This window comes from Spinacia oleracea, chromosome 4 (genome assembly GCF_020520425.1).
Source record: "Spinacia oleracea cultivar Varoflay chromosome 4, BTI_SOV_V1, whole genome shotgun sequence".
Classification (NCBI taxonomy): Eukaryota; Viridiplantae; Streptophyta; class Magnoliopsida; order Caryophyllales; family Amaranthaceae; genus Spinacia; species Spinacia oleracea.
The window spans coordinates 25922627-25941783 of record NC_079490.1 but is presented as its reverse complement, the minus strand read 5'-3'; the positions used below and the strand labels follow the sequence as shown (position 1 = coordinate 25941783).

General features: G+C 35.3%; 1 long non-coding RNA gene across 37 annotated transcripts; it reads left to right on the top strand.

The window, feature by feature from the left end:
* The first annotated feature begins 644 nt into the window (after positions 1-644).
* On the top strand, positions 645-18524 carry LOC110780803 (uncharacterized). Of its 37 annotated transcripts, XR_008932048.1 has the most exons (15): positions 649-951; positions 1409-1502; positions 1926-1987; positions 2538-3638; positions 6238-6285; positions 6745-6809; positions 6937-7174; positions 7271-7326; positions 7484-7617; positions 7769-7830; positions 8382-9482; positions 12081-13018; positions 13115-13170; positions 13328-13448; positions 14571-18028. It is a non-coding gene; the product is annotated as an uncharacterized lncRNA (long non-coding RNA). The 37 variants fall into 37 exon arrangements; XR_008932047.1 differs by having other exon boundaries at positions 646-951; positions 2538-6285; XR_008932044.1 differs by having other exon boundaries at positions 646-951; positions 2538-6809; positions 6937-7003; positions 7114-7174.
* The last annotated feature ends 633 nt before the right edge of the window (positions 18525-19157 follow it).

Below are 19157 nucleotides of genomic sequence, written 5' to 3'. Positions count from 1 at the left end.
GTTGTATACATTGACTGTAGTACTCGTAGCTAGGTTTGCTTCACGTCACTAGAAGAAAATACACTCAAAATTGAAACTGCAATATAAATGTAAGGGCTCCAAACTTCAATCCTCATCTCACATATAATATTATTTAAAGAAGTTTAAGCGATTAAGTAAAAAGAAAGAAAAAAAAACAAAACAAATCAACATCTTTATGCATTGAAATCAAATTCAATGCATATTATATGCATTGAAATCAAATTAACTTTATACTCGCAACGTTCGTTAGTTTTACGCATGCTAATGCATAACTTTGATAATTTATATCTTAAATTCTCTTTATGCAAAAATTATATAAAGTTAATATTTTAAAAATACACATTGAAATGAATCTAACAAGATCCCACACGACTATGTTTTATCTTATATAAAAAGCACTAAGAATAATCAAAGTAGATTATATGAATAGTGGCAAAAGTCCAAACGTTGCGAGTATTAAAAGACGGAGAAAATATATTTTTTTGAACTTTCAACCCACTAAAATCACAACCTCTTAACAAAATTAGCATTTTAAAATATCATTTAACAACCACTATATAATTACCCGTTCATTAAACAGGCTCATAAGCTAGTTAAGTTTGAAATACGAAAATACCAAAAAAAAAAACATAGGAGTACCAAAGAAAAATCAAAACAAAAAATAAAACTCCCTATCGTTGTTCTTCCTCTTGTGTTTTTTCTACTGCCATTGTTAGAGCTTCTCTTATAGTTTTTCTACTGTTCTTCATCCCAAAACACGAATTTGCTAATTTACATGATGATTTTCTGCTGCTCGTCTCTCTCCTCTTATTTCTGGTGTCTCTGCTCATCTCTCCTCTCTTCTCTTACATCTTCGCGGCCTTGCATTACTGTTCCTGCTAGTTCTCCTTCTCTAACGAGCGAAATTATATGCTTGCTCTTTCTACCAAGGTTTGTTTTCTTGCAAACCACATTTCGTGTGTAGAAATTTCGCTAAAGTAAGGCCAATTTTCTGGTAGTGTTTAATTTCGTAAATTAGGGTTCTTATTTCAATTAAATTGGGTTTTTTTTGTGTGCAAATGTTGGGGCTTTTATGTTTTTTGCCCAATTAAGGATATAATTAAACACTTTAGGTATAAAACTTACTCAAAATCATTCTGCATTTGAAGAATTATTTCATGGAAGGATTTTGAAGGATTTTCAAGATAGGAAATAAGAGTCATTTTAGCAATCTATACAAACTCTTAATGTTGTGCGAATTGTTGAATTCTGTGATAATTTTTTGGCAGGTCTAAATAGAGTAGTGTCATTCTTTTCATTGTTAATGGCTTATGTAGCTAGTTTATCAAAAAAGTGATTAAAATTTGAGCACTTAACTATTATTCCCTGTGATTTATGATACAAACAGGAAAGGATGCATAATTTGGGGGCTTAGCTGAAGAAGATGATAGCAGCTAGTAGCAGAGTTCATCAGAAGAGAGAAGCACAGCGTTATTATTTTGGTGAGTTGGGATTATTTTGGTGAGTTTTTTTTGGTAATTTTAGTGGGAATTTGTTAAATTTAGGATTTTTTTTAATTAATTACGGAGTTTGTTTTTTTTGGGTATTTTTTTGGTATTTCTAATTTAATTAGTTTTGATTTTTTAAAAATATTTATTAATTAAAATAATTAAGATATGATTAACTGTTGATTAGAGGATGATTAGTGACTAATTGGCCAGAATTTTGACTAAAGTAGTAATTGCAACAACAACTAAAGACCTAGTTTTAATTGGCAAATTTCCTAATTAACAAAAAACAGATTTTTAGATATCCCTTTGTTTTCAGCAGTGAAGTTGAATAGAATCATATACGAATTATATGAAATTATCTATTCCTAAATTAGAGGATTTGATTTTCTATACATTTGAACGTCATATCTACAGAAAGAGGAGCGTTTTTAAGATTTGAAGAATCAAAGTTTTCCCCAGAAAATCGAATTCCAGAGGTAAAATCATTCAATTTCTCCTATTTTCTTAATTATTTTCGATTTCTAATTGTAATCAATTTTGCTTAATTGAACCCACTACTATGTGTTCTTTGGGTTTGAACTACATGTCTATTCTATGGGTGTATATGTCTATGAGTTTGAACTAAGTTCTTTCCACTTGTTTACAAATTCTTTGTTTTATTCCTGTTATTCTTGATAAGTTTGAAGATTTGTTGAGAATTTTTTCCCGAAAATATGCTAAATTAATGGGATAAATTGTTATATTTTATAATGTTCATTGGTTTAGGGGTTTAGGGGTTAGGGTTTGTATTTTGCCTTTATGTTCTTCCTGTTATCTATGTTCTTTTTTTAGAGTTTAGGAGTTTAAAGGTTAGGGTTTGTATTTTGCCTTTATGTTCTTCCTGTTATCTATGTTCTTTGTTTAGGGTTTAGGGGTTGTAATTTGCCTTTATGTTCTTAGGGTTTAGGGTTTGTATTTTGCCTTTATGTTATTCCTGTTATCTATGTTCTTTGTAATTATCCCTTATGTTCTTTCACTTAAAAACAGGGTGAGCACATATTGAGAATCATCATCTATCATCATCATCTACGGCGGCGGTGGCGGCCAGGTAGGAAGTAGGAAGGATGGGAAAGAAAAAGGTGAGAAGAAGAGGATGCAAAAAGGGGAAAAAAAATATTGGTGCAGGCGGCATTTGGGCACGCTAGTGAATTTTACACTATAGAGTTGGAGACGGAAAAGGTGACGAAATTGCCAATTGGGGGGTTAGGCAAGGAGGCAATTTTGACCTCCTTGGTGACTTTGCATTTTGTGATCTACGTCATCGGCCTTGATCGATCAAATCTTCCGGAAGAACCATATATTCACCGCGGCGTATCATACGTAGATTTGAGTTTGAGTGAGCAAGGAGATAGAAAAACCGATGCAGATGCAGAAGAAGAAAGGTCTTTTGAATGGAAGGCAGCTCCTCCTAGTCTTGTGAATCGTCCTCGCATTTGGTGGCCTCGCGGCGTTGCCATGTGTGGGAAGATCTATGTGTTTACTGGTAAAGTACAAAAAGTGGAGGTGTTTGATCCGAAGCTGAATCAATGGAGTCTCCTCTCTCCCCCTCGTGGTTTTAAAGATTTTTCTAAACTTCAAAGGCCAACCCTCGCTGATCACTCCAACAACCGCCTCCTTGTTTCTCTCCGAGAAGGAGACGCCACCTCCTCCTCCTCGCAGCTACTCTACGCTTACTACCCACATCGCGGCTGGAAACTTCTGCTCCCTGACTTTTACACCTCCTCCTCCTGTATTCGGGTCGTTCAATCGGGGGTCGTCTTCTGCTACTCTCCTGTCGAAGGAAACCATCACATATTTGATGCCTTTGATGTCGACTCGAAACAATCCAGGAAGTTGAACATTACCTACACCTCCAACGTTGACTCCGATCTCTGGTGCTTTGACTTTGATGAGTTGCTTAATCTCGGCAAAGGAATCTTGTGCTTGGTTGGTTCTGGCTGTAACTTCTCTTGCGATCAGACCTTTATCTTCGCCATCCAATTCAAAGTCAAACGCACCACTCCGACTGACCTTCTCATCACTCCATTCCCTGGCAAATTCATTTCTCTACAAGAGTATTGCTATCCTCTTCACTATTCTACTTTTTAGGTAATTTACTAATTTTATTTGTGTCAAGTTGTCATCTTTATTTGTATTTTTTGGAGTTTTAGCTGATGATCATATATGTTGCTGAATATTTCTGTCTGTGCTTGGCTGATGTTTGTTTATGAACTAGTTAGTACCGCGGGCGATGCCCCGGATAGTAGAAAAATGAATTAATTAGATTATTATATAACTCGTTTTGAGTCTAATTTAATTTGTTACATTATAATATATCTTGCTTATAATTTAATGAATTTTTACATGTAAGAATTACTAACTCGTAAAAGTAATGACTAATTAGTGATATGATCGAGACTATTAATAAATGATTCATATCATTTTTCTCATTATATGGACTTAATATAATTGTGCACGTACAAAAAACAACAAAATAAATTGTGGTGTAGTGGTTAAAATATGTGACTAACAAATGAGAGGTCACAGGTTCAAAACCTTATAACAACATTTTTTCATGATCAAGAAAATAATATGAGATGCATGACATGTCAAAGATGACGATGCGTCATGTCATCGATAATAGGAAGCGACATGTGGCGAAATGACATTCCTTGCCTTGGAGTTTTAATAATAGTATAGATATGATGCTACATTTTTCAAAAAAAAAACAGGACAGGACAATAAGTTGAAGATTCAACCATTGTTGGTAGGGCTTGGGTTTAGTGTGTGAGGAAGAGAGTATTAATTGAAGGAGTATTTCTTGATCATTTTATACTGTAAAACTTACCATATATGTGTTACCAATTGTGTGAATGAAGGGATCATATCATATCATATCATAAGAAGCCTATTGCTGAAATACAAAGTATCTAAGTAATTACACATAAGTAAGTTTGGTTACATAATCAGACCTAGTAGTAGTATTACATTCTTGGAATGCACTTGGTAATTCTCAAATCGAGTTGTAAGATTTTAATGAAAGTCTTTAATCACTCGACACTCGTTTGTCTCAATCTCTCATGATTATTGGAAAATTCAGTCTGACTTTATGACCTTACAAGTTACCAGATCGAATTGCATGTTTTTTGTCATATTCTTGCTAATGGTCAGTGTTAATTTTGAATCCTCAACTCTGTATTGTGTTTTTTTGCTAAGTTTGATATTCAGTATCAACATTCCTTAATTATTTTATTTATGTGCTTCACTTACCTTCATCCGGAAATAGTAGTTATGTATATTATTTTGCCCTGTTCTGTTCACCTTATTTCCACTTATTTCAGGAAAAATAAGTTCAGAAGTTCAGTTAAGTTCAGATAAGATAATTTCAGGAAAAATAAGGGTTGACCAAGTACAATTTATAACTAAAATAAGTTCTAATAAGTTAAGTTAAGTTCAGATAAGATAAGTTCAGAAGAAATAAGTGGAAATCAGGTGAATAGAACGCAATTTCCATGTGCTTCAATATGGCTTTGGTGAGTGACTGAGTGGTGGGTGGGTATGGATAATGAAAACTAAAATCCGCCATGGGTAGTTGGATAGGTGGTGTATTTTTAGACGAACCCGACCCATATCCATCCGCCCCGTCCCATAGCCACCGACATCCATCTGCCCTTCTCCATATCCTCCCACACTCCCACCCCCACCCCTCTTTAGTACCCACCTATTTTTTTAAAATTTAAATTTTCCACTTAGGTTTTCAAGTTTGTACATTATACTACATGATGGGCCTTTACTATGGGACTAATTAGGTAAATACAAATTTTTATGTAAGACGGTCTTGGTGTCATTTAAGTTAAGCAATGAAATCAATTAGTTAAGCACCGAAACTAATTAGTTAAACACCGAAACTAATTAGTTAAGCACCGGAAACAATTAGTTAAACACTTAAACTAATTAGTTAAGCAATGAAACCAATTAGTTAAGCAATCAAAGTGGTCTTTCCGGTAAGGCGGTCTTACACAAAAGTTTCCGTTAAGTAAAACTCTAATGTTTTCACATGTTGTGGTATTTTTACAATTACAAAAATTTTTGCGGAAGTTGATGTGGAGGAGGGAATGGATAGAGGATTATCCAATTGGACAATGGGTGGATGTAGGTGGGTAATGGATATCCACGTGGGCGGTGAAGTGGGTGTAGATTTCAGGTTATAGCTACGTCGGTGGGGATGGATTTGGAATATGTATCCGCCATGGGTGGTGGGTAGGTGGTCGGTATGAGAAATTTAGGCGGAGGTGGATGTGGAGGAGGGGGTATATGCACTCGCCCCACCCCATTGTCATCTCTAGTGGTTTCCTCTTGATGATTGTTGTAAGCTATGTTACTCGGACTCTTTGTTTTACCTCAAGTACCCGTGTCGGATCCTCGACACTTGGACACTCCGACACTTCATTTTGGTCTTAAATTAAGGAAAATTTCCACAATTTAGCCATGTCGGACATTTGGACACGTACCTGTATCCGACACTCGTACCCGAGTCTGAGTAACATAGGTTGAAAGATTATTGATATGTAGACAAAAACTATGTGTAACTAAAGAGATTGATATTCTATTTTATTAATTGATTTTATATACTTTATGAGGAGATGACTATCTTATGTGATTACGAGCTTAAATTTTTAGTAACTTTCTGCCAAAACTTGTTTTACAGCTGAAGTTTGCGTTTGTGTGGTCAGAGAGGATGGGCTGAAGTATGAATGTAATTTGCTGAATTATGTTACTAAACTACCTTGACTCAAATTATGTTACTGAATTATGTTACTATTTATTATTTGCTGAATTATGTTTGGATTATCTTATGTACTCGTGTTTTATAAATTGTCTGTACTCTTGATAATTTATTTCCTTGTCATTTAATCATATGGACTTTATTATCTGGTTGAAGGACATGTAAATGATGCAATGTTTTGGCCACAACACTTCATGTTTTATGTTTATGGCTAGGTTGGCTAACAAATTTGGTTGACGAGCGATTTCCTATGTCGATTCATGTTAGCGTAAGGCTTTGTTGAATTGTTGTTAAGGTTGACAGTAATCATGTTTTTAATCCTAGCACTTCTAAAGTCTCATACTTTAGTTACTATTCACACAATAGTTAAATGTCTGTTATAACCTCAAAATCTTTCATATGTTTTTTTGTCATTTTCCTTATCAATAGAGTGATTACGTTTTTAGCCCCCGGACTCCCTACGCTGCCGCTGTTCTTCGCCTCTCTGGACCCGGGTTAGGTTTCACTTTCTTGCTACCTTTCCTCTCCTCTCAAATGGCTCTGGTACTTCTCCTCCCCTCTCCTACTTCTCTTCTTCAATTTGTCCTACTAATTTCTCTTCTTTGATAACCTGTTTTTTAGGAAATCTCCCATTGCGTTTGTTTTGAAGGGCTCCATTTAACCCCGATCTGACAGCTCTCCATCGCCGGTTTTAGCAACTCTCGCTCTCTCCTCTTTTTCCAAAGTTTCAATATTTTCAGTTTCTATTTGATTAATGCCATTTCTAACTATGGGTTTACCAAAAAATGAAAAATTTAGGTATATACCAGTTGAAGGTTCATCTGCTATTTCCAAAGACGATAGCTGCAACTCTTGCAAGGTTAATAACATTTTTTTTAATTTCATAATTTGAAATTTTGTTTCTATTCTAGGGTTTTTTAATTTCTGTTTCTAAATGGGGATACACTTTGTATAGTCGAAGAATTGGATAGCGCCATAGCGGTTCATCAGGCGATAATGGAGATTAAAGATGTAGGTGGGATGCTTCATTGTTTAGATTTCAATTCTACTTTTAGGGTTGAGATCGATTTTATTTTTCCTCTTTTTTTAAATTTTCGTTTGAATTAACACGACCTAAGGTCTTAGGGTTACGATCAACTCTTATTGAATATGCGAGTTCCTATTGCAGGTTCCTCCAGTCAAGGTGGACATACAGCTGGTGATGCAGGTATATATATGGGCAATTATATTCTATGGAGTTCTCTTACGAAGTGCTTGCAAAAGCGGCAGATGATTTCAACAGCAGCTATAGGATTGCTACAGGTAAATTTCCTAATTAACAAAAAACAGATTTTTAGATATCCCTTTGTTTTTAGCAGTGAAGTTGAATAGAATCATATACGAATTATATGAAATTATCTATTCTTAAATTAGAGGATTTGATTTTCTATACATTTGAACGTCACATCTACAGAAAGAGGAGCGTTTTTAAGATTTGAAGAATCAAAGTTTTCCCCAGAAAATCGAATTCCAGAGGTAAAATCATTCAATTTCTCCTATTTTCTTAATTATTTTCGATTTCTAATTGTAATCAATTTTGCTTAATTGAACCCACTACTATGTGTTCTTTGGGTTTGAACTACATGTCTATTCTATGGGTGTATATGTTCTATGAGTTTGAACTAAGTTCTTTCCACTTGTTTACAAATTCTTTGTTTTATTCCTGTTATTCTTGATAAGTTTGAAGATTTGTTGAGAATTTTTTCCCGGAAATATGCTAAATTAATGGGATAAATTGTTATATTTTATAATGTTCATTGGTTTAGGGGTTTAGGGGTTAGGGTTTGTATTTTGCCTTTATGTTCTTCCTGTTATCTATGTTCTTTTTTTAGAGTTTAGGAGTTTAAAGGTTAGGGTTTGTATTTTGCCTTTATGTTCTTCCTGTTATCTATGTTCTTTGTTTAGGGTTTAGGGGTTGTAATTTGCCTTTATGTTCTTAGGGTTTAGGGTTTGTATTTTGCCTTTATGTTATTCCTGTTATCTATGTTCTTTGTAATTATCCCTTATGTTCTTTCACTTAAAAACAGGGTGAGCACATATTGAGAATCATCATCTATCATCATCATCTACGGCGGCGGTGGCGGCCAGGTAGGAAGTAGGAAGGATGGGAAAGAAAAAGGTGAGAAGAAGAGGATGCAAAAAGGGGAAAAAAAATATTGGTGCAGGCGGCATTTGGGCACGCTAGTGAATTTTACACTATAGAGTTGGAGACGGAAAAGGTGACGAAATTGCCAATTGGGGGGTTAGGCAAGGAGGCAATTTTGACCTCCTTGGTGACTTTGCATTTTGTGATCTACGTCATCGGCCTTGATCGATCAAATCTTCCGGAAGAACCATATATTCACCGCGGCGTATCATACGTAGATTTGAGTTTGAGTGAGCAAGGAGATAGAAAAACCGATGCAGATGCAGAAGAAGAAAGGTCTTTTGAATGGAAGGCAGCTCCTCCTAGTCTTGTGAATCGTCCTCGCATTTGGTGGCCTCGCGGCGTTGCCATGTGTGGGAAGATCTATGTGTTTACTGGTAAAGTACAAAAAGTGGAGGTGTTTGATCCGAAGCTGAATCAATGGAGTCTCCTCTCTCCCCCTCGTGGTTTTAAAGATTTTTCTAAACTTCAAAGGCCAACCCTCGCTGATCACTCCAACAACCGCCTCCTTGTTTCTCTCCGAGAAGGAGACGCCACCTCCTCCTCCTCGCAGCTACTCTACGCTTACTACCCACATCGCGGCTGGAAACTTCTGCTCCCTGACTTTTACACCTCCTCCTCCTGTATTCGGGTCGTTCAATCGGGGGTCGTCTTCTGCTACTCTCCTGTCGAAGGAAACCATCACATATTTGATGCCTTTGATGTCGACTCGAAACAATCCAGGAAGTTGAACATTACCTACACCTCCAACGTTGACTCCGATCTCTGGTGCTTTGACTTTGATGAGTTGCTTAATCTCGGCAAAGGAATCTTGTGCTTGGTTGGTTCTGGCTGTAACTTCTCTTGCGATCAGACCTTTATCTTCGCCATCCAATTCAAAGTCAAACGCACCACTCCGACTGACCTTCTCATCACTCCATTCCCTGGCAAATTCATTTCTCTACAAGAGTATTGCTATCCTCTTCACTATTCTACTTTTTAGGTAATTTACTAATTTTATTTGTGTCAAGTTGTCATCTTTATTTGTATTTTTTGGAGTTTTAGCTGATGATCATATATGTTGCTGAATATTTCTGTCTGTGCTTGGCTGATGTTTGTTTATGAACTAGTTAGTACCGCGGGCGATGCCCCGGATAGTAGAAAAATGAATTAATTAGATTATTATATAACTCGTTTTGAGTCTAATTTAATTTGTTACATTATAATATATCTTGCTTATAATTTAATGAATTTTTACATGTAAGAATTACTAACTCGTAAAAGTAATGACTAATTAGTGATATGATCGAGACTATTAATAAATGATTCATATCATTTTTCTCATTATATGGACTTAATATAATTGTGCACGTACAAAAAACAACAAAATAAATTGTGGTGTAGTGGTTAAAATATGTGACTAACAAATGAGAGGTCACAGGTTCAAAACCTTATAACAACATTTTTTCATGATCAAGAAAATAATATGAGATGCACGACATGTCAAAGATGACGATGCGTCATGTCATCGATAATAGGAAGCGACATGTGGCGAAATGACATTCCTTGCCTTGGAGTTTTAATAATAGTATAGATATGATGCTACATTTTTCAAAAAAAAAACAGGACAGGACAATAAGTTGAAGATTCAACCATTGTTGGTAGGGCTTGGGTTTAGTGTGTGAGGAAGAGAGTATTAATTGAAGGAGTATTTCTTGATCATTTTATACTGTAAAACTTACCATATATGTGTTACCAATTGTGTGAATGAAGGGATCATATCATATCATATCATAAGAAGCCTATTGCTGAAATACAAAGTATCTAAGTAATTACACATAAGTAAGTTTGGTTACATAATCAGACCTAGTAGTAGTATTACATTCTTGGAATGCACTTGGTAATTCTCAAATCGAGTTGTAAGATTTTAATGAAAGTCTTTAATCACTCGACACTCGTTTGTCTCAATCTCTCATGATTATTGGAAAATTCAGTCTGACTTTATGACCTTACAAGTTACCAGATCGAATTGCATGTTTTTTGTCATATTCTTGCTAATGGTCAGTGTTAATTTTGAATCCTCAACTCTGTATTGTGTTTTTTGCTAAGTTTGATATTCAGTATCAACATTCCTTAATTATTTTATTTATGTGCTTCACTTACCTTCATCCGGAAATAGTAGTTATGTATATTATTTTGCCCTGTTCTGTTCACCTTATTTCCACTTATTTCAGGAAAAATAAGTTCAGAAGTTCAGTTAAGTTCAGATAAGATAATTTCAGGAAAAATAAGGGTTGACCAAGTACAATTTATAACTAAAATAAGTTCTAATAAGTTAAGTTAAGTTCAGATAAGATAAGTTCAGAAGAAATAAGTGGAAATCAGGTGAATAGAACGCAATTTCCATGTGCTTCAATATGGCTTTGGTGAGTGACTGAGTGGTGGGTGGGTATGGATAATGAAAACTAAAATCCGCCATGGGTAGTTGGATAGGTGGTGTATTTTTAGACGAACCCGACCCATATCCATCCGCCCCGTCCCATAGCCACCGACATCCATCTGCCCTTCTCCATATCCTCCCACACTCCCACCCCCACCCCTCTTTAGTACCCACCTATTTTTTTAAAATTTAAATTTTCCACTTAGGTTTTCAAGTTTGTACATTATACTACATGATGGGCCTTTACTATGGGACTAATTAGGTAAATACAAATTTTTATGTAAGACGGTCTTGGTGTCATTTAAGTTAAGCAATGAAATCAATTAGTTAAGCACCGAAACTAATTAGTTAAACACCGAAACTAATTAGTTAAGCACCGGAAACAATTAGTTAAACACTTAAACTAATTAGTTAAGCAATGAAACCAATTAGTTAAGCAATCAAAGTGGTCTTTCCGGTAAGGCGGTCTTACACAAAAGTTTCCGTTAAGTAAAACTCTAATGTTTTCACATGTTGTGGTATTTTTACAATTACAAAAATTTTTGCGGAAGTTGATGTGGAGGAGGGAATGGATAGAGGATTATCCAATTGGACAATGGGTGGATGTAGGTGGGTAATGGATATCCACGTGGGCGGTGAAGTGGGTGTAGATTTCAGGTTATAGCTACGTCGGTGGGGATGGATTTGGAATATGTATCCGCCATGGGTGGTGGGTAGGTGGTCGGTATGAGAAATTTAGGCGGAGGTGGATGTGGAGGAGGGGGTATATGCACTCGCCCCACCCCATTGTCATCTCTAGTGGTTTCCTCTTGATGATTGTTGTAAGCTATGTTACTCGGACTCTTTGTTTTACCTCAAGTACCCGTGTCGGATCCTCGACACTTGGACACTCCGACACTTCATTTTGGTCTTAAATTAAGGAAAATTTCCACAATTTAGCCATGTCGGACATTTGGACACGTACCTGTATCCGACACTCGTACCCGAGTCTGAGTAACATAGGTTGAAAGATTATTGATATGTAGACAAAAACTATGTGTAACTAAAGAGATTGATATTCTATTTTATTAATTGATTTTATATACTTTATGAGGAGATGACTATCTTATGTGATTACGAGCTTAAATTTTTAGTAACTTTCTGCCAAAACTTGTTTTACAGCTGAAGTTTGCGTTTGCTGTGGTCAGAGAGGATGGGCTGAAGTATGAATGTAATTTGCTGAATTATGTTACTAAACTACCTTGACTCAAATTATGTTACTGAATTATGTTACTATTTATTATTTGCTGAATTATGTTTGGATTATCTTATGTACTCGTGTTTTATAAATTGTCTGTACTCTTGATAATTTATTTCCTTGTCATTTAATCATATGGACTTTATTATCTGGTTGAAGGACATGTAAATGATGCAATGTTTTGGCCACAACACTTCATGTTTTATGTTTATGGCTAGGTTGGCTAACAAATTTGGTTGACGAGCGATTTCCTATGTCGATTCATGTTAGCGTAAGGCTTTGTTGAATTGTTGTTAAGGTTGACAGTAATCATGTTTTTAATCCTAGCACTTCTAAAGTCTCATACTTTAGTTACTATTCACACAATAGTTAAATGTCTGTTATAACCTCAAAATCTTTCATATGTTTTTTTGTCATTTTCCTTATCAATAGAGTGATTACGTTTTTAGCCCCCGGACTCCCTACGCTGCCGCTGTTCTTCGCCTCTCTGGACCCGGGTTAGGTTTCACTTTCTTGCTACCTTTCCTCTCCTCTCAAATGGCTCTGGTACTTCTCCTCCCCTCTCCTACTTCTCTTCTTCAATTTGTCCTACTAATTTCTCTTCTTTGATAACCTGTTTTTTAGGAAATCTCCCATTGCGTTTGTTTTGAAGGGCTCCATTTAACCCCGATCTGACAGCTCTCCATCGCCGGTTTTAGCAACTCTCGCTCTCTCCTCTTTTTCCAAAGTTTCAATATTTTCAGTTTCTATTTGATTAATGCCATTTCTAACTATGGGTTTACCAAAAAATGAAAAATTTAGGTATATACCAGTTGAAGGTTCATCTGCTATTTCCAAAGACGATAGCTGCAACTCTTGCAAGGTTAATAACATTTTTTTTAATTTCATAATTTGAAATTTTGTTTCTATTCTAGGGTTTTTTAATTTCTGTTTCTAAATGGGGATAAACTTTGTATAGTCGAAGAATTGGATAGCGCCATAGCGGTTCATCAGGCGATAATGGAGATTAAAGATGTAGGTGGGATGCTTCATTGTTTAGATTTCAATTCTACTTTTAGGGTTGAGATCGATTTTATTTTTCCTCTTTTTTTAAAATTTCGTTTGAATTAACACGACCTAAGGTCTTAGGGTTACGATCAACTCTTATTGAATATGCGAGTTCCTATTGCAGGTTCCTCCAGTCAAGGTGGACATACAGCTGGTGATGCAGGTATATATATGGGCAATTATATTCTATGGAGTTCTCTTACGAAGTGCTTGCAAAAGCGGCAGATGATTTCAAAAGCGGCAAGGTTTGTACCTGCAGTTTTTATGAATACAAGTCATAGTTACGACTGACATATTTTTGCATAGCTTTACTGTTACCATAAGGCATTCCCAGCTTCTTCTTAGGAAACACCACTGATCTACTTCCTTGGAGATTATAGTTTGAAAATCTGAAACATATCTATCCTATAAAGCTTAGTGGCTCGTCCAAAAACGAAGAACCCTAAACAATATAGCATAAAGTGTGAATAAAAGACAAAAGATGTATTCTACGGATTTGAATTTCTAATTTTTTGTATTTCCCATTGTTTTCATGGCTTTTGTGTAAATAGAAATAGAGAGGGATTCCTGCATATCTTGCCGTTTTAGGCACAAAGAGGTTACCATATCCTAGCAAGTCGTTTGAACTTGCTCACTGCTCTCGGTGTTGAATTGATTAGCTTCAAAGGGACGGTATACCACTTCTTGAATTAGATAGGGTACTAAGACTAAGTGGCTATTTTGCCTACTCTTCGTCTGAAGCATATGCTCAAAATGAAGAGGATCTTAGGATATGGAGAGAAATGAGTGATCTTGTAAAGCGTATGTGTTGGGAAATCACTGCAAAACAAAACCAAACTGTAATTTCGGTCAAGCCTTGAAATAATGACTGCCACATGCAGAGGCCTTCTGGTACTCAACCTGCCCTTTGTCGATCAGATGATGACCCAAATGCTGTTTTGGGTGTGAAAATGGAACCATGTATCACACCATACTCTGGTCGTGAGTATCTATCTTGTTCACCTCTCATCTTGACTTGTGAGTTGTAAATACATGTGCTTGATTTCTTGCTGGTTTGCACAATTTTCATGGAGAGTCACTTGATGATTTCTTCTCGATATATTAAAGAGGTCTTTTGTCTTGCGATATTCATAATAATGCCTGCAAATCCAAATTTAATTTCTGGTATTTTGCTTCGGTGTAGTTTTTCAACCTCTTACCCACGTGAGCTTGAACTGGACATGCCCTCTAGATTTTGGACCTGGCTTTCTGTAATTTTGTTTTCTTATGTGTATTCTGTATGTTGTCCTGCTCCTTTTCCGGATATTATTTTTCTTATGTATATTCTACTGCTATACTCAATCAAGATTTTTTTCAATCTTTTTCAGATGATCATAAGGCTGATGAAGTGAATTGCCTGCATGGCCTGCTAGATTGACTTCTTCGTCTCCCCGACTTGCTGATTTTGGCTATTCAAATTATATGTTTGAAAAAGATATGTTATGTGAAACAACCCTATCTCACCTTGCTTCATAATTGTTACTCATTACTTGACATAAGACAGTGATTGGGAGCAAACTGAATAACAATTATTTATTCCTGTGTAATGAATGTTGTTCCAGAAGATGGACCAAACGCACTTAAGGTGGTATATGATCGTGGTCTTATTGGTGAGGCTCACAACTGGTAAGCAAGTTTGTTAATGTTTAACTTGAAATGCTGCTGGGGATGGCTTTATGATCTTATAAAATTAGCTAGGCATAGTAAGCTGGAAGCAGACCATTTGCAGAATACTTGCTGCTTTGCGATAAAGCAGTTATTCATTATCTGGATGCAGGTCACAAAGAATGATTTGTGGTCTCTTGTTCCAGAGGAAACTACCACTTGGTTGGGGAGAGAGAGAGATAGAGGTGGTAAAGATTGCCCGTATGGCTATCTTTCTTTTTTAATATCTGTTGCCTACTTGGCAATCTTGTGACTGAAAAAGGATTTCCGTCAATTCGTGATTGTAGTTGTTTCACTTGTGTAGACCCTTTACCATATGTTCATTGTTAGAAGTGGCTATAACTTTAGTTGTTTCACTTGTACAGACCCTTTACCATATGTTCATTGTTATGCTGATCCAAAAACCGCATTCAGGCTTCTATAGAGCACTCTAAAGTTTTTCATTAATCCAAAAACCGCATCCAAAATTTATGTATGAAGAATTTACAGCTTTCTTTAGTCAACTTCTTTCCTTATATAAGATTAATATATTGATTGTATAGACGGGAATCTATTTTCGTAGCTACGTTCTTGGAGATGAGGCGCCTGCCCTTAATTAGTTCTGACAAAAACACTTGTTGAATTCATGGTGAAGAGGTAACTGCTTCTTTCTTGATGAGTCGGTCTCTCCCATATTTGCCAAGTTTATCTTTTGTATCAATATAACTCAAGCATACTATGACATATAATCAACGACAATCATTCATGAATTAATCGTTTGTTTTCTCTAGAAAAGGGTGTTTGACTTCCTTAATATTTAAAGTTGTATTGGAAAATCAATTGTTTGTTTTCATGTTATGATGGAATATGAGGTTCTGGGCTTCAAATTTTATTTATTTGTAAGCAGTTATATTTCATTGCTTCCTTATGACACTTTTGCAAACATCTAATATAGCCATTAATAAGAGATGCAGGGAGATTGGTTCGTAGCATTTGTTTGGTATCCGAGAGTCATCAATATAGTCATACTAGAACCCCTAACGTTCTTTTGTGCATTTTAATGTTTCTCAAACGTTCAGAATTGATCCATATTTTCGCAGCCTGATTTTGTATCCGTTTGTGTTTCCCTTTCTGATCTATATATACAAGCAAGCTAGGTGATTAATTCATCCAATTAAGCGATTTAGCATGAAAATTATTGTTTTCATCTTTGATAAGATGTGTGATTTATATCACTGTAATGTCTTCAGAACAGGTGAAAGTTCTTGCTCTGACCGATCACAGTGTTTGGTATCCCTGAGGCTGTAGATTTGGTATTAAGATTATTCCAGGTATTGAGATCAATACTATTTTCTCTACAAGGCAAGTACTTGCTAATAATAAATGCTAGCTGGAAATCTTGTAATAATTTTTCAACATTGTTATGATTAAGAAACTACTGTTGCAGTCATCCCTTGGAATGAATAGCGTAGTACGGAGTATACTATCTATGTTAATTACATTGCTATTTAAAAGAACACGTATTTAAGTAAAAATGGTAGGCGTATAACCTTATGACACAACAACATTGATTTGGTTAATTGCAAATTCGATCACAAAGTTAAAGGGGCATACAGATTTGATTTCATGTGGTGAGTTCTCTCCGTTCATCCGTTGTGCAAGAAAACAGGAGCATCTTCTGTACAAACCAACTTTTGTTGCCTGTCAGGTTAATCAATTTCAATTTATTCCTTTCGTTGTAGCAGTACAAATGTTAAACATCATTGCACTTTCATTTATACACCTTACAATTCTTTGCATATTCATTCCAATTTAATGTCATGCATTCTTGATAGGTGTTTAGGTGCATAAGTCCACAAAATGCTAAGTACCACGACATGTATTCATTGTCTGGTGTTTATGCTCTGCTGATATAAAAAATATGTAGGTTATGATAATTATGTTAAATATGTTTCTGTTTTAAACCAAGGTAACAAGTTCCAAAGGCAATACTCATTTATTTTGACTGTCACCCTGCCCCGACTCCCCCTTTCTGAAAGAGCCATTATATGTTTTTTACTGTATCTATGTTGAAACTTTTTGGTTGATGATATCTTTTATCATTCGTTTAATTGTTGAAATAGTTATTGTAAGCGTATAGTTTTAAGAAACGTTAGGTTTACTTTTGTAATTTTGAGTGGTTATTGAGGTTGAGATTCAAGTTCTATTATTTTTGAATTTTGAAATATTATTTTGCTATCTGAGATCTTCGTGTTATTTCTCTACTAAATTACACCAATTAATTTGAGTTCATACATTTTATTTAGGCTTTCTATGAAGAAAGGTGCCTCCGCTAAGAAGGGAAAATCCAGCAAAGGAGCCTAACAAGCCAAAGAGGCCCTCAAGTGTCGTCTTTGTCTTCATCTATAACTCCAATTCTTGTCAATGTTTTAGCTTTTTTTTGCCGGCCAATTATTGAAAATATGCAGGTATAACTTTGATTTGTTGTTGATAAGTTATAGGAAGGAGTTTATAGTGACATACAAGAACTCTGAATCTTACTCCGTACGGTACAATTTGGAAATATACCATTTTCACCCACGATTGCTGGAAATTCTCAACTAATCTTTGCTTTATCAGTTTGAGATGATGATTATATGTTACATGCTGGGATAGTAATAGTTACATCATGGGTGGTATTGTGGTTACACTTTTTGCTTCTTGATTTTACTCAAATTTGAGTACTTATGGATAAAATAATGTGATTAACCTTGTGTTACATGAATAGGGTACAAGTGTACAACCCCGACTTTGATTAAGGTTGCAGGTGCCATGGTCTGTTAGAAAATGGAGTCTCTCTGACAATGACCGTGTTTTGAAGACTATGGAAGAGCAATGGATCTCTTGGTCTTTAGTTTGAGTGAGGGTGTGAGTTTTATAGCTGGGTTGTTAGACAATGTGAACTTGAATAGCTACAATTCTAATGTGTGTGAACCAACATAATTCTTGTATAATTTGGTAATCTGTGATTATAGTAATGATCTTTTGAAGCCTTGGATAGCTATATAGGGTAGCAGAAACTATATTGCCTTCTCCAGTCTGATACTTAGGATCATACTATGAGCATCAAGTAAAAGCTAATATTCTAAATCATTTTTGTTCACCCTTTTCCTCTGATGTTCTTCTGTTCTGCATAGCAGACAAGTTTTTAGTATCAATTATAAACATTTGAAAGTAAATGTTTTTTTTGCCTTTCCTTGTTGTCACCCTTCTCCTCGAGACTAAGTTAAATTCACAAATGCAGTTACAAGGTGTCGGGCAGACCAAACTCAAAGGAGATTATTTAATGAGCACGGATGATTATCTTTTCACTGTGTCATGGTTGTGCCATCACAATTCACAACTGCAGTGAAGAAATTCGAGAAGAGTTTAATGTTTGTGGAATGCTATAATATAAACGACACCTATATTGTAAACGCATTTATAATCGTGTATTATCAATTACAAGCAAATCGAGTTTTAGCTTTGTTTTTCTAGCGTTTACTGAAATTTGTAAATATCGTCTTTTACTGAACAATTTTACAGAATAATTTTTTTATACCTTAGGGGATCGTGCGCGCTAGCGCACGATCCAACAACTAGTGTCTATAAATAACAGGCTTCTTAAAGTTTTCCCTTGCAAGAATTTGGTACTTTAAAATCACACCATTTAGGGGCTTGTTTGGTTGATATGGAAATTTAGTTCCTATAGGAAGTTGTAATTCAAGGAAAAATTAGTTTCGTTGTTAAATTCGTGGGAATTTCTTAAAGTTGTTTGATTGACAACGTGAGAATTATAAATTCCCATGAACTTTGATTGACCAAGGGAGGACTTACTTCCCATGTTTTGCACTTCTTATGAATTTCAACTTTCCATCAAATTTCCCATGAATTTCAACTTCCTCCATTTTTACTTTTTTTATGTCAACCAAACAACTAGCCAATCTATAAATTCTCATGAACTTTTACTTCTCTCATTTTTAGATGTCAACCAACCAATCTCTAATTAATACTATGTAAGAAAAGATATACTTCTCTCTGTTTTTTTAGTTGCTACAAGAATATTTTTATGTCTCACAAATAATACCCCTTTGCTGGAACTTAAAAAAACCGGAGGGAGTACCTGTAATTTGAAATGTATTTCACTACTCCGTATTTTTTATTAAAAGAATAAATGAAAGTACGTACGTAGTACAATTTATAGAATAGTAAAAATATATATTTCCTCTATTCTTATTTATATGACACAATTG